This window comes from Aphidius gifuensis, linkage group LG2 (genome assembly GCF_014905175.1).
Source record: "Aphidius gifuensis isolate YNYX2018 linkage group LG2, ASM1490517v1, whole genome shotgun sequence".
Lineage (NCBI taxonomy): Eukaryota > Metazoa > Arthropoda > Insecta > Hymenoptera > Braconidae > Aphidius > Aphidius gifuensis.
Genome location: NC_057789.1, coordinates 14,638,016 through 14,654,435, shown reverse-complemented (window position 1 = coordinate 14,654,435; position 16,420 = coordinate 14,638,016).

The window sequence follows — 16,420 nt, the reverse complement described above, 5'->3', positions numbered from 1 at the left end:
AAGATTGATGACGAGGGTAACGGCAGTTACCACATAAATTATTTTTATTATTTTTCATATAACTAAACAATGAAATGACTCACTCTGTACATATATGAATATTTATACAATATTATTTTATCAATTACAAAATTTACAAAAAATAATCTGTTACAATAACTAATTTTTTATCTGTAGACTCGTTTATATTCTAACTTTTTGTATGAGGTATAGATTGATAACTTCATGTATACATAATTCAAAAGTATTTTCTACAATATATCCTAAGCATGATGGTGAAATACCTTCTGTCTTCCAACTTTGACAAATGATATAAAACTTTAAATTATGTGAAAAAATCATAAGAATTTTTCCGAAAGTTGGAAAACTATTAGTATTTGATGTACAAATAATATTTTGTATTATCAAATGTTCACCTCGAATATCAACACTATTACTTATAGAAATATAATTATTTGAATTTATATTTAACGTTTTGTTAATAATATCACAAAATTCACTTGACTTTAAACTTATTATTTTTGTGTTGTTAATTTGTGGTTCGTCTTCAGAATATAGTTTTTCATTATTCCATGATTGTAGTATACATTTTCGATGACGATTAGCCAGTGTATGTGCTATGTCTTTGAAATTTTTCAACTTGTATACGAAACTTTTTAAAAATCCATTTTTACTTTCGTATTTCATGGTCCAATGAATTCTTGGTGGTCCCATTTTATTTATAATCATTGGAAGATGTGTTATCAAATGATCTTTTATTATCAATGATGAATTAAATTCATTAATAATAAGACTATGATGGTCTTTAATTAAAACTGTTAGTCTATCTAACATATCATAGCTTATTGTTGGAGCAAAAACAATTTCCATAATTTCTATTAACAATAAAATAACTCTCCATGATTCAATTTCGTTATTTCATCAGTTAAAAAAAGTGGTAAATAAGTTATCAAACAAAACATTTGAGCACCACGCTGACCTACTAATTTTGCGTTTTTATTTAAATCTATTGGACATGGATGGTTAGATCTATTATGTAAGCCATAATCAAAAGTTGATATTTTATTATTTAAATTTGACAGATCGACAATACCTATCTCGATCAAATACTTAAGTACATATTTTATATCCCGGTGACAAATACCCTCTAAAAAGTCATGGAATATATCAACAATTGAACTATCAACAAAATCATAAAATTTCAACTCTACCCAAAGATTTTTGTTTTTTATACCATAAAAATTAAATGTATCATTATTACAATATTCTAACTGATTATATAATGAGATAAATTCTGATTGAGTTCGCAACAGAGTTTCATATAATGTCACACTTTTTCTAGCTTCTTCTATAGTTATTTTACAAATTCTACAAGAATACGTGGCTACGAAAGATTCATTCATACCTAGTATTTTCGCTCCTCCTAAATTATCAAAACTTATAGATATCAAACTACCTTTGACAAAAGAATTAAGTTTTTTTATAAATATACCATCTTTTTCTAAAATTTTTAAATCATTAACTATTACTTTTAAAACTGGATTTATACCAAAACTTTTAATATCAAAATCATAACAGAGGGCAAGTAAATGAATATTGTCTAATTTCGAAAGCATGTGTGAAGGTAAATTTAAAATGGAAGAATAAAAAGCACCAATTTTGTGTATACCTGCTTTCGAACTCAAAGGGTTGTAAACCTCAAACTCGCCATAATAAATTTGTAGATGAATTGAAATTTTATTTATTTGAAAAAATGTATTATTTTTAAATATACTACCATCTTTGTAACTTTTGTATACGTTTTGTACTTAATAATTATTATCAGCAAATTTTTTAGTCAAACATTGTTGATGAAATTTATCTTGAAATAAAACCACATCTCTGGGTTATTTTTTTATGTTTTAAAAGTTCACTTGCCACAATACTGACAATAACTTTTCTACATTTTTTTGTTAAATATCCTAAATCATTGTATGATTCAAATATTTCATCTCCATATTAGTGATTAATGAGAAGTTCTTTCAATTGCTTGATAAAATAAAAAAATTAGATATTCAGTAAAGTGAAAAAAAAAAATACAGTTCAAATTCTTTTTTAACAACTAACTTGAGCTAAAACCACGTCCCCAATAATTTTTTTTTTAATTTTGGTTTTTTTGGTAAAGGCTCTTTGTCGTCATTGAGATCAATTGGTTTATCTGATGGTACTGGTATAACATTAGCACTTGTACTACCATCAGCATGCTTTAATCCATGAGTTTGTGTAACATTACTACATTAGCAACTATATTTTTAGCTGAAAAAACATCACATAATATGATAATGTCAACAAATAATCAATTTTTTAGTTAATAATTTCAATAAAATAAAAAAGCAAAAAAATCTTACATATATCTAACAAATTTACTATTTTCTGTCTAAGTTTAGATGTCAAGCTTCAACGTATAAAATTACATAATATATCTTAATCAATTAAAACATCATTTAGATCAGTAATCTCAATATCTTGCTCCTCAGGTAATGCAAAAATTTCATATTAATATTGAAAAAAGTATTTATGAATCAAACAAATTCTCAAGTGAATTAAACAAAATAAATAAGTAATAAACCTTTGTGGATGATATCAGCATATGTAATATGCTCTGAAAGCTGTTCTCATTTTTTTTCATTTTTATACTGAACAATAATAAAACACATTTGCTCATTCAAGAATTGACATTGATCAGGAAATTCTTCTAATCCATTCATATTCTTACAATATTACCTGATATTTAATAATTAATTAATTATCAAGTAAGTAGCTTCGAAAATATTGTCAAAAAGCATATTGTCATTATGTTATTAATTAAGAATTAATTAAAAATATAAAATAACATTTATAAATAATCTTGAAGGGATTTATAAATCACTTTAAATTAACTTACTTGATAAAGTCATTGAAAACACGAATTATTGATTTATTATAATTATAATTTAATAATTATTTATTTGTTTTTGAAGAAAAAAAATACTTCACGTGTTGTCTATTATCAGCTGCTTATAAAAACACACATCGTCCGACTCAATCCGACCGTATGCAAGATTTTTTCAGATATTCTTCTTATTTTTACATTAAATCTTCATTTATATGTTGCGAGTTAATTTTACAAAAAAAAATTTGTAAAATTAACAAACGGAGTTTGTAAAAATATTTTACAAATTTTTTGTTTGTAAGATTAACAAATAAAATTTGTCAAAAGATTTTACAAATTTTTTAGGGAATTTTAATTTCCCATTGTTTTCCCTTTTCATCTGGACCCCCGAAAATTTTCTAAGTCCCTTAATCTGAATACGATAAATATGGGGAACATCATTAAATATGGAAAAATATCAGTAAATATAAAGAAAAAAGCGCTAAATATAAAGAAAACTCTTATAATTATGGGAAAATATCAGGGAAGTATGAATATCAGTAAATATGAAGGAAAAATCACTGAATATGAAGAAAAATATGATACATATGGGAAAATATCAGTAAATGTAAAGAACAATGTAGAAGAAAATAAAAAATATCAAAGATAAATCAGTGAATATATAGAAAAAAAAGGGAATAAATATGGGAAAATATCAGCAAATATAGAGGAAAAATTACTGATTATAAAGAAAAAATTGCTGAATATGAAGAAAAAACCGATAAATATGGAAAAATATCAGTAAATATGAAAGAAAAATCACTGAATATGAAGAAAAATACGATACACATGGGAAAATATCGAAGAAAAATCAGTGAATATAAAGAAAAAACGATAAATATGAGAAAATATCAGTGAATATAAAGAAAAATATAGAAAAGTGACTGAATATAAAGAAAAAAACGATAAATAAGGGAACATATCAATTATGCCCCCCCCCCCTGAAAATTTTTTAAGTCCCTTAATCAATCTAAACACGATGAATATGGAAAATGAAGAAAAATATAGGGAAATGAAGAATATATAAACGAATAAACAAAAATATAGAAAAATCACTGAATATAAAGAAAAATACGATAATTATAGGAAAATATTAGGAAAATATCAGTTAAAAAAAAAGAAAAGTATAGCAAAATATCATGGAAAAATCATATTTTTCAACAAGATTTTTCAACAAAAAGATTTTAAAAAAATTTAATAACATGATAAATTATTAAATATTCAATTTAAACAAAATATATACGATCACTGGAGGATTATTGAGAAAAATTAATGAACAATACCCATCAATAAATAATAAAGAAATAATGATACCAGTAGAAGCTAATATAAAATTCGATGACGATGAGGAAAATGAAAATATACCAAACATTAATTTCGAGTTTAAAAAGTACAAGAAATTGTACATCTACCAATTAATTCATTTGCAGGCAAAATAATTTGAGCAAAAAAAAACTATTCAATAGTAATAATGACATTATTTAGATATCATCGCAATCATAATAGCAATAAATAAAGTGGAATTTATATATGCAATGTCAGGACGGTTATTAAAATAAAGAACAATAACATTAGCAGACGACAGTGATTATGAAGTAAAATAAAATTTAAATGAAAAAAAGTTTGATTAAACTAAATAAAGATAATAGATTTACCAAAGAAAATATATTTTAGATTGAACTAACTATATGGAATGAAAAGGCAGAAAATTTCTAGGGAAAAAAGGGTGATGTGCTAGTATTAAAGGAATTGAAAATAAATGAATATAAAAAAATTAAAAATATAATGATGACTTCAGCAACAACTGAAACGTTAAACCCTGATTCAACCGAGAGAAAAAATTAAATAGAATATATACAATCGAACTCGACAATTTTGTAATAAATATTTAACATTGACAGGCTAAAATCATAGTACAACAAAATGAATAAAAAAAGAGAGTTTAAAAGGTTAGGAGAAAGCGATTCTGGACATGGAGATGACCCATTAGAAGGAACAAGCAAAATGATTGAAAATTAAATAAATTTTAGCTGTAACAATAATCATTGTAACAATAGAGAATGAAATAAATTTGTAGTCACGAATTTTAATATATATTAAAGAAGAAATTAAAATTCCCCCCGCAGGGAAGGCACAGTTGCTTCAGCAACTGTAATATTGATTTTTTTTTGTTAAATTAACAAACAAAAATCTGACAAACGACTGAAGTCTACAAATTACAAACGAATTACCAACTTTTTTTTACTGTGTATCGCGGAATATCTATAACGATCTCAGATGATCTTCGGAGATCTTCACAGTTCTCAACATTTATTGCACAATTTTTTTATCGCGTAAAAACATTCACCGAGTCATTACAATAGACAATAAATAAAAAAAGTCTTAAAAAAAAAAATTATTCAAAAAACAGTTTAGACCTATGAAGATCTCCAAAGATCGTCTGAGATCGTCATAGATCTTCGGTGATATAGTCAAAATGGTTATCGTTGGAGACACTGAAATATAATAAAACTGGATAGCTATTCTTGTATTAATTTCTGTTTAATTTTTAGCTTTATTTGTATCTTTTTCAATGGTTTCCATCGAACGACTATATCGCTATATCGTTTCCATGTTATCCCCTGTAGGTGGGATAATTAAGTCAAGAATAGCTATCCTGCAGTCCAAGGGTGCATTCCTTTAATAAAAAATTTAGTTAATAATAAATTATTATTTGTTTTTATTATTATTATTAATAATATATATATTTTTCATTTGTGAATAATTTATCTTCATTAAAATATCCAGTTGAGATATATATTCAAGTTATATTCATTATTATTATATTTTTCAAATAAATAACAATAATTCAATAAATAATTTTAAAATAAAAAAATATATAATGTTGAAAGAAAAAAAATTAACTCATATATAAGCATATTTACATTACATTATTTTCCCATTAAAGATCTATATTTCAATACCTTTCTTTAATCTATAATTAATACTGCTAATATTTAATTTTTTATTATTTTGTGATTTTTTAAATATTTTTATATATTCTCGAGAATATGTAAATATTTTATATATAAAAAATACAAATCTATAAAAAATAAAAACCAAAATTACTGTGTAAGAAAAATTAAATTATTCAAGCTATTCGAATTATCGAATAGCTCGAATAGTTCGAATAATTCGAAACTATTCGACTATTCGAAAATCGAATAATTGAGGGTCTGGATGCAATAACACGTCGAGCGCTCGAAAGTCAAGAAAATGCTATGTTGCTGTGGGTGGAAATTAAGAAAAATTAAAATTGAAAAATTAAAAAAAAAAAAATACAGTCGTCTATAAAATTAAAAAATACATGTTTTTCTCCAAATGAACTTTTTTATATGATAATTAGTTTACGAGATAAAAAATAAAAACGAAATTTTTTTTTTTGAAAAAAATACTTTTTTTTAATCATATAACTCGAGACAACTTCTTTAAAAAGTAATAAATCGACTCGAAATTTTGACTGTAGCTTCATTATAAGCTACCGATTGCAACAGTATAATAAAAAAACTCATTTATTCATATTGTTTAATTTTTATTATATGATTATTTAATGTCGAGGAAGAATTCAATTTGTCTAACTTTGAATGAAAAAAGAGTCGGAGAAATTTAAAAATTGAGTAACTTGTCAGTGGCAATATTGTTGAGCAGTATATCAAGAAGTTTTTTACAAATTTTCAGATATTTTTATTAATTATTTACTGAAATATTAATTTAACAACAAATTGCGCGTATACTGTTTTTATTTATATCGATATACAAACGCGCGAACATACGCGTTCGCGAGAGAGGGGGCTGACGATCACGCATACATAGCCCTAACGGCAGCTCGCAATTTGTTGTTAAATTAATAACTCAGTAAATAATTATTAAAAATATCTGAAAATTTGTAAAAAACTTCTTGATATACTGCTCAACAATATTGCCACTAACAAGTTACTCAATTTCAGATTTCTCCGACTCTTTTCATTCAAAGTTGAACAAATTGAATTTTCCTCGACATTGAATAATCGCCATAATAAAATTCAATAATTTTATTATACGCCCATGCCGAATTCGATTTGATACGGATTATTCAGAAATTTCGAATATTCGCCCTCCGAGTACAGAGCGAAAAAAAAATTTTTATTAAAAGAATGCACCCCAATTCACAGTACCCGTATTCACAGGGCAAATTTCATACAATTTAGGGCTTTTTTTTGCCACTGATGGCGCTTATAAAGATTTTTTTTTATAGATTTACATATAAAAGCTCTACAAGCGCCACTGGTGGATACAAAAAGCCCTAAATTGTAATGCCCTGTGAATACGGGTGCAGGGCAAAATAAATTTTACACTTTAGGGCTTGTTTTTTCCGATGGCGGCGCTTGAAGAACTTCTTGTCAAACCTCTATGCTGAATGTAATTCATTACTAGAGAGCTGATTTTTTTTGTGTTACGTTGGACTTCACATCGATCATATGTATAATATATGATTATGAGTTATGACATATGTATGTCTATTGTGAATAATTGGAGTGATTAGAGCCAAAACGATTCAAGCTCGAAAATAAATTTTGGAAAAAATGATGAAATAGTATAAGAGAGAGCAATATTAATATAAACTTCGAAAAAAAACTTGTTTTGGTAACCTATCATTATTAATATATTTATTAATTTTTTTTCTTTTGTACAAAGACAAATTATAATTTGCTTAATTGCAATATTTTGAAAATTGTAAGTTCTCTAAAATAATTTAAATAAAGTTCTCTTATCTAACGTACGTATCAAATGGATTGGATACTTTACTAATCATATTATTTCTTCTCATATTATAAATACGTAATATTCTATGTTTATCTTCTTCTTCTTGTTCTTCTACATTATTCAAGTGGGCTCCAACAATAGCAAACACATGATAAACCAAGTACAATGACAGATTAAGCACACCTTTGTTGTTTATAAATGGTCGTACATGGTGTACATATATGATCGATGTGAACTCCAACGTAACACAGAAAAAATGAGCTCTCTAGTCATGAATTACAGTTAGCATAGAGGTTTGACAAGAAGTTTTTCAAGCGCCGCTATCGGAAAAAAAGGCCCTAAAGTGTAAAATTTATTTTGCCCTGTGAATTGGACTGCTGGAAGCTGAACTTCTATGCTTAGCCAACGCACGGGAGTGTCACTTGGGGAGCGTTCGATAGCTGGCCGAGGCCAAAAATCTAGCCAATTTTTTGTTATGGTGGATTTTATATTTTTGTAGTGGTAGTACCGCTGAGTTTGAATTCAAAAATTAAGCAATATTTGTCTGACTGAATATTTCTTTGACTCATAAATGGTAAGTGAATATTATTATCTAAATTATTTAATAAGTTCTTTAATTTATTGTTGATGTGAAATTTTATTAAGATAACACCCTAAACATTGTAGAACTTGTCGAAAACAATCCCACCTAATTTATGAGGTTATGTTAGCAATTTTTTCTTGTTTTAAAGTATAAATCAATTTATTTTTTTCATCTTTATAAGTATAAAAAAATTTAAACTACTAAATTATTACTAATAATAAATAGTAATGACGATTATTTATTGAGTCATATAATTTAATAATTAATGTATGTAACAGGAATAAATACATCTTCATTACTTTTTTTTTAATCTATCTTTTTGGTGTATTTCTTTTGATATTTATTATAATAATTATTTGACGAAATAATACAAAGATAGCTTGCAGTTCAACTGCTTGTCACATACCATATAAATTCTAATTAAAGAAAATATTTTTACTGATATTATTGTTTACATACATAATAATACCTTTTTGGTTCATTACGAAAATATTACCTTTTATATTTTATCTATCAATGTATGTAACAGCAATAAATACATGTAAAAAAACAACAATTTTTACCTAAAAATATCAAATGTATTACACATAATTATACCTGGCCGTATACTTATCACAACAATTTTATCTTCAATATTTTATACCAATCAGTCTCAAGTTTAACAGTCTGAGATAAAGATGATATATAAGAGTATTTGTTATTATTTTTTATATAAAGCTAGAGCTAAATATCCATTTTCAATAACAACATTGCCATCAACATCATTTGATACAATAATGTGGTCCAAGAATAACAATGAATAACAACAAGATCGACCAGCAAAAAAAAAAACTTGTATTTTTTGAAACTGGTTATTTTTATAGAAAGTTTTCAATTCATCAAGCTTCGGGCTGTCCTTTTTTTCCAGACTTATTTTGTACACCGAGAATATTGTACACGCGGAAACTGTACACTATGCAATTGTACACATAAAAACTGTACACATTTAAATTGTACTCATTACAAGAATGTACACATTAGAATCTTACACATCTCAGAGGTCACCATTATATGTATTCAGTAAAATTGTACACATAAAAATTGTACACATGTTATCTGAACGCCATACCCGAGTTTACCCAAACATCGTGAGTGTCAAAAAAATAATCAGTAAAACAGATTGTAGTTAGTTCATGAAAACTCTTGAAGATGTCTATATCTGTTTGATATATAAATATGACTATTAAAATAAAAATTATATAGCTATATACTTATTTTAATAATGAAAAAACAAAAAAAAAAAAATTATAATTTTTGTTACGGTGTAATTACACTCAACTTTCATCTTCAAATATTCATAAATCATTGAACATTTAAATATTTAACTAATAAAAAAACAATTTACATGCATTATTTTGTAAAAAAAAAAAAGGTGTAAATAGTTGTTTTTTTTCTTTTATTATATGTTATAGAATAAAAAAAATAAATCTATGATAATCTTTATAATTGAATACAAATGTGATCATAAAAAAAAACTGAGGTAAGTTTAATATTTTTTATTTACGAACCCTAGCGGAACTGGCAAGACCGCTTTTGTCGCCAGAGCGATAGAAAAACCAGAGGAAAGCCAGAGATGATAAAAACAGACAGAATAGACTAAACACAAAAATCCCTAACGTAGGTCAATAGTAAATCCAGACCTTTTTCATCGTAAAACCAGACTATTGTAAAAAAGACATTAATTAATAACACTAGCAATGATTATTAATAAATAAGAATAAATTAATGAATTTTAATGATTTTTGGAGACTTTTTTATTGTTAAAATTAATTTTTCGCGTGAGAAAAAAAAAAAAACACATAAATCTGTGGCAATACAAAAGCCAGAGGAAAGCCAGACTTGTCAAAAAAACATTCATTTATAACAATATCACTAATTATTAATAAACAATATTAAATTGATGAATTTTAATGATTTTTAGAGACTTTTTTATTGATAATTTATCCTTATTATTAATAATTAGTGATATTGTTATAAATAAATGTTTTTTTGACAACCCGGGAAAAAAGGTTTATATACATACTTATATATATAATATATATATATATTAGGCTGATTTGATTTTTTTTTTTTTTTTAATTTCAAAGACACTCTCGGAATATCTTCGGTATTTCAAAAAAATGACCCAGTCAAAATTTGAGCCCAAAAAAAAATTTTGTAGAGGGTGCTGTCCTCAAATTTAGTTTTTCCATTTAAATAACATCAGAAAGTAACAACAATTCCAAATAATCTAACTTGCCGCTTCGAATTCAAATTTAACGATATTTAGACTAATGTTTTCTAAGAGAACGCAAAAAAATACATATATTTTAGTTATCAAAAACTACAATTTACTATGAATAAGGTGGTTCTAAGTATCGAAATTGAAAAAAATTGAAATTGAAGTTTTTTTTAATTTTTTTTTTTACATACTATGGAATAACTCATACAATTCTTTACTCAAATAGCTTCTATATTAAACTTATTTTGTAGGTTTTTAAAAGATCCATCTGATAGTTATTTTATATTTGTTTCTTTCATATTTTATAATAGGAATCAAGTTGAAATTGTAAAAAAAAAAGTTAAATTATTTAAAAAAAAATTTTTAGTAACGGATTCGTTCTATTGAAAATTGAAAATTTTCAAAACTCCGGCGAGAGCTTGTGTGGTTCCTCTCGATTATAACAAATTCATTATAGTTTTAAATTATATAATTGAATGTTTTTTGTATTTTTTGTGCTGACGTGACCTGCTAAATTACGTACATCCTAAATAAAATTACAGATGAAAGAAATTTGAGGTTATACTTCATGTAATTAATGATTTTATTAGATTCGTTCAAGAAATAAATCAACACAAATATAAAAATAATAGATCATTCAATTTACTCTTTTTTAACTAAACAAGTATTTTCCCTTCGAACGATTCTGTTCAATGTTGTTTGTAAATAATCGAATTTCTACTCGATTTTTTTTTAATTAGGCTTATTTTTTAAATGAAATAATTGTCTATCTTGACAATTTATTTCAATTTTTCCTGCCTCGGCTTTTTTTAGATAATGAATGACAAAGTTGACAACTTTCATACACGAGAAAAGGGCGAAACAATTTTTTTCTTTTCTTAGCAGCATATAGTAGATCCGTTGTCTACTCGAAAAGTTATTTTTTTCTAACAAATTGTAGATAAGAAAAAAACGAATATAATTTTAAAAAATAAGTTATGTGTGCCACGGATTTTAAAAGTTATTCGAGTTTAAAAAAAAAAAATATTTGCTTTCTCGCGGCAAGTAATGCACACAGACGTGACACACACAAGCATATAAGGTAGCTGTGTACTATACTTGCTTGCTAGCAGTAGTGTTAGTGTCTGTCTGTGTATGAACGGACACACTCAAAAGCCGGGTTTCGAGACAGGAGCGCAACAAAATTTCGGGTACCCGGGCATGAGATTTAGCGTTATGATATACGGGCCCCTCAAACTACAAATATTGGTTTAAAAATGAAAATTTGTCCACGGCAGGTTTTTTTTTTCAATAACATGATAATTCAAATAACTATTTCATCGATCAAGCAAATTATAACCGAATTATATAAAGAAAGTTTTACATGCACTGTAACTTTTTTTTTAAAGAAAAAATGTTTCAAATAAAAATCGGTAATTGCTTATATTTTGGATAACTTTTGAACAAATTAACATAATCAAAGACTGCATAATAAATGAATGGTTAAATAAAGCCCATTTATTATCAAGTTTTGGTAGCATCATACGTACAAACAACAAATATGAAGCATTTAATCGCTCTTTTGTCAAAAGAATTGGTGTTCCACATCCTGCATTGGGCAATTTTCTTTGTGAGTTGAATAACTAATTTATTCTTCGAATATTAATATCAAAAATTACTTATATACAAATATAAATATATTTTCAGCTCGATATCACAAAGAAAATAGTCAACCAGATATCGATGAAAAAAAAGGTCGGATCACTAAAGCACAAAAAAAATTGACGGAAAATAAGTAAGTATTTCTTATAATAATTATCGAATAAATATTATAACAAAAACTATAATATTGAAAATGAAAAATCATCCAATCGAAATTAATTAGTACAAATGAACCGCCTGATTTTTGGTTACAGAATTAATGTTGAATACTTTTTATATGAAGTTATGAAGGAAGAAATGCAAAACAACATAATGTGTATACGATATAAAATGATGGAACAAGAAGATGAAGAAATAGAACAAAAAAAAAGTACTGGAATATCAAAGAATTCATTGGAGCTTACATGCAAACCTGAAGAGTACAAGGATGAATTAGAATGATTAGAATATACATATATATATTATTACATATATATATTATTTTCTCATTTTTACAGCTCAAAAAACCGAGTAAAAAAAAGAAAAGGCATTGAAAGCTAAAGAAATCATCTGTCAGAGGACATCATAACTGAGGAGGAAATAAAATATCTTATGGAGATTGAAAATATAGAATAATTGAAATCTTAATAATAAAAAATAATAATTAAATAAATTTAAAAAAAAAAACTCTATTTTTTCAAATTGATATAAAGTTTAATAAAAAAAAAAAAAAACCATATTCTTAATACAATAGTGTTAATAAATTTAATAATACATTTTTAAAGTTCTTAATTGAATACTCCGATTAATTAATACTTGAATTAATTTTTTTTTTTTATCATTATAAAACATTTAGAAATATTGAATTGTTTTTCTTAATTAATAAATTATTTTCCGTTTAATAAAAGGATTTTTGATTTCATTTAATCATTTGGTAATTTGGTATATTATTTTGTGTTCAATAAAATCAATAAAATTTTTTCTATTGTTTTTATGATTGTGTTCTAGCGAGTGGTAGGTGTGGAATAGGATTTTGTGTAGGAGTGAGAGAGAGCGACACGACACACTTGTTGATTATAAGTTTAACGATAATGTTTATTGAACTAATTAATTACTAATGTATAAGTATTATTCTGTGTAATGATGATGATTATTGTAGGTCAATTATGGTGTATAATTGGCCTCAATTACTCAGTTTTTATTAATTCTCTGACAAAGCTTCTAGAAACCGCTGTATATGGGTGTAAATCTTAGTTGCTTGTGAGCCGGCTAGACGCCGAACGTGAACGTAGTCGAAAACCACGTACGAACGAACCCGATAGAGCCCGTAAAGCCCCGTGTCAGTTCCGTGAAAACCACACAAGGCAGCGCTTTCAACACCTAGCCCGTGAGGTGCTGCCTTTTGACAGCAAGTGGTGATTTATATAATCACTCGCCGAAACAGATTGAATATTATCAATGATGACATACTTATCGATGAATGAGTTGGTTGTGTCGGTAAATCAATTGAATTTTATATTTAAATTAATATTATTAAAAGATTAATTTAGCTTATCAGAGTCTTCATTACAATATGATTTAATTATTTCAATTTTTGATAAATAGTTATTACTATTATTTTTATTTATATTAACATATATCAATAAATACCCCATACACCTCTTGACTACTATACTTTGCTACCTCCCTAAAACGCCTTTCACTCACTTGCTATTTGCACTCGAAATTTTGTTGAAAAAAAAAAAAATCGTATTCTATTCATTTAGAATTTATTCTAAAAAAAATATTATCGAATGAATTTTTATTATGTATTTAGCATTGATAATAATATTTTTAATATTCTATCATTAAATTGTATTTAATAAATAATTAATTATGAATAATAATTTAAACACTAAAAAAAAAATATAAAATTGTATTAAATTTAATTAAAAAAATATTTCAAATAAAATATATATATAATAAATTTTTACAAATAATTAAAGGAAGAAATAAATATGGGACACTTTGTATAAACTTCGTCGATCCTCATGGCTTCGTAAGCACTGTGAAAATCATTAATGTTGACCGTAGTGACATCTTTTTATTTTTGTAGATACTCAAAAATCACAAGTTACCATCTGATAACACAAGTCTAGTGTTTTTGACATAAATGTTCAGTTTACTGTCTGTGCAGTTTGCCCAATGTGAAGTTTGCTGATTGTGCAGTTTGCCGAATGTGCACTTCTTGATACCCGAACAGTGGCACCTACAATATGGCGGTGACTACGTTGGTCAAAAACTAAGACAACGCTAGCGCCAAATATGCCAAATTTGCACACAATAATTTGCCGTCGGTGAGTCGTGGAAATGGCTGACTTATCGCGGTGAATTTAAACAAAATAATGTCCCTATGGTTTTACCGTGGGACATAACAATAATTAAAAAACACATAATTATTTTCATTTTCTTTTATTTTCGTCAAACGAGAAACAACAATTCATCCATTGTTGAGCAATAAATACATTATTATTATGATAATTTGTTTGGAATAATAATTTTGGTGCGAGATATAAGTATTAGCTAACAAGTAACTAAAACAGAATGACTGACCTACTGCGCCTATTGTTAGTATATTTTGTTCCTAAGATTTATCTACGACATCAAAAGGACCAATTTTTCAATACACATACACAGACAGATCTTACTCTTCAATATTGTAAAAAGTATATCACAATTTAATCAAGCAAAATTTACCTACGGAAATGCACAAGTCACGTCCTAAGTCACATCGAAAATCATTATTTTATCAGGTAAAATGTGCATTTTTAGAGGTAAATTTTGCTTGATCAATTTGTATTTTGTAATGAACCTATCGTGAATTCATGATACTTTAAAATAAAAACAAAACATAAATCTACAATTGATGTCCCCGGAAGCCTCAATTTTACATGAGCTGTTTATTTTTTTATCGTAACTTTAATAATCAAAAGAAGTGAAATAAATGGAATTTTGGTATAAAGTTGAATAATTTGCTGGATAAAAAAAAAAAAAAAAAAAAATTAGACGCTTTTTTACAATAACGCATGATAATAATATTATAATAAAAAACGCCTAATTTTTTATCAACAAATTATTCAACTTTATACTAAAATTACCATTTTTCTTCTTTTGATTATTAAAGTTACGATAAAAAAATAAACAGCTCATGTAAAATTGAGGCTTCCGGGGACATCAATTGTAGATTTATGTTTTGTTTTTATTTCACTCATTTTGTTTAACTAATAATAGTTTATGAAAATTATATTTGTACAAATCTTCTATTTTAATTTCTCCGTGAATACCATGATGAAATAATATAACTGTTAATTATATAAAAGAAATAACGAATCTTCTTGTATATGAATGAATTGAAAATTAAAGCACATATATATATATATATATTATATGTATGTATAGCTATGAAAAAATAAAAATAAAAAACAAATTCTGCTATACCATCAATGGTAAAATCACCAACACATGCCTCTGCATAAACACATGTATATGCATGGAGAGAAAAATTCAGGGGAAGGGATAGGCGCGGGGTATGGCGCGACGTATCCGAAGAAATGTGGACATTTCAACTTGAAAATTTATTTTTTAGTAAGATTTGTTACCTGGCTTTTATTGAGTTGTATATCTTTTTTAATATTCGGTAGAAAAAATCGAGAGTAGGCTTATTGGAAAGAGAGGCATCGATATATATAATGAAACTATTTTTAGTTTTTTTTTTCTAACATTAATTAAAGAGATAGAACAGAAATTAAAAATCGTGACGTCACAGACCGCTGACTTAAAATACTTATACGGTAAGGTCTCGCGCTAGAGTAAAATTGAGGCGAGACTCTACCGAGTCTCTTGATATCCACCACAGGTTCAAATACCAAAATGTTAAGACTGGTTGCCAACTCAGTTCTGGTAGGTGGTACAGGGTCTCCAGTTAATAAAATAATGCAAATCAATTAAAATTACAGCGTTTATTAATGACAGTCAATTACTCAGAATACTCGTTTTCAACGAAAAATAACCCATCCAGTACGTTAAATTAGGCAGCTTATACAATTTTCAATTATTTGATTATATTATATAATTATGACATTTAATTATTCCAATAGTATGACTCGCTATTACCCAATTTAATAACCCAATTCAAATATACCAATTATCAAATTATATTATTCAATTATCCCAATAATAGTTAATT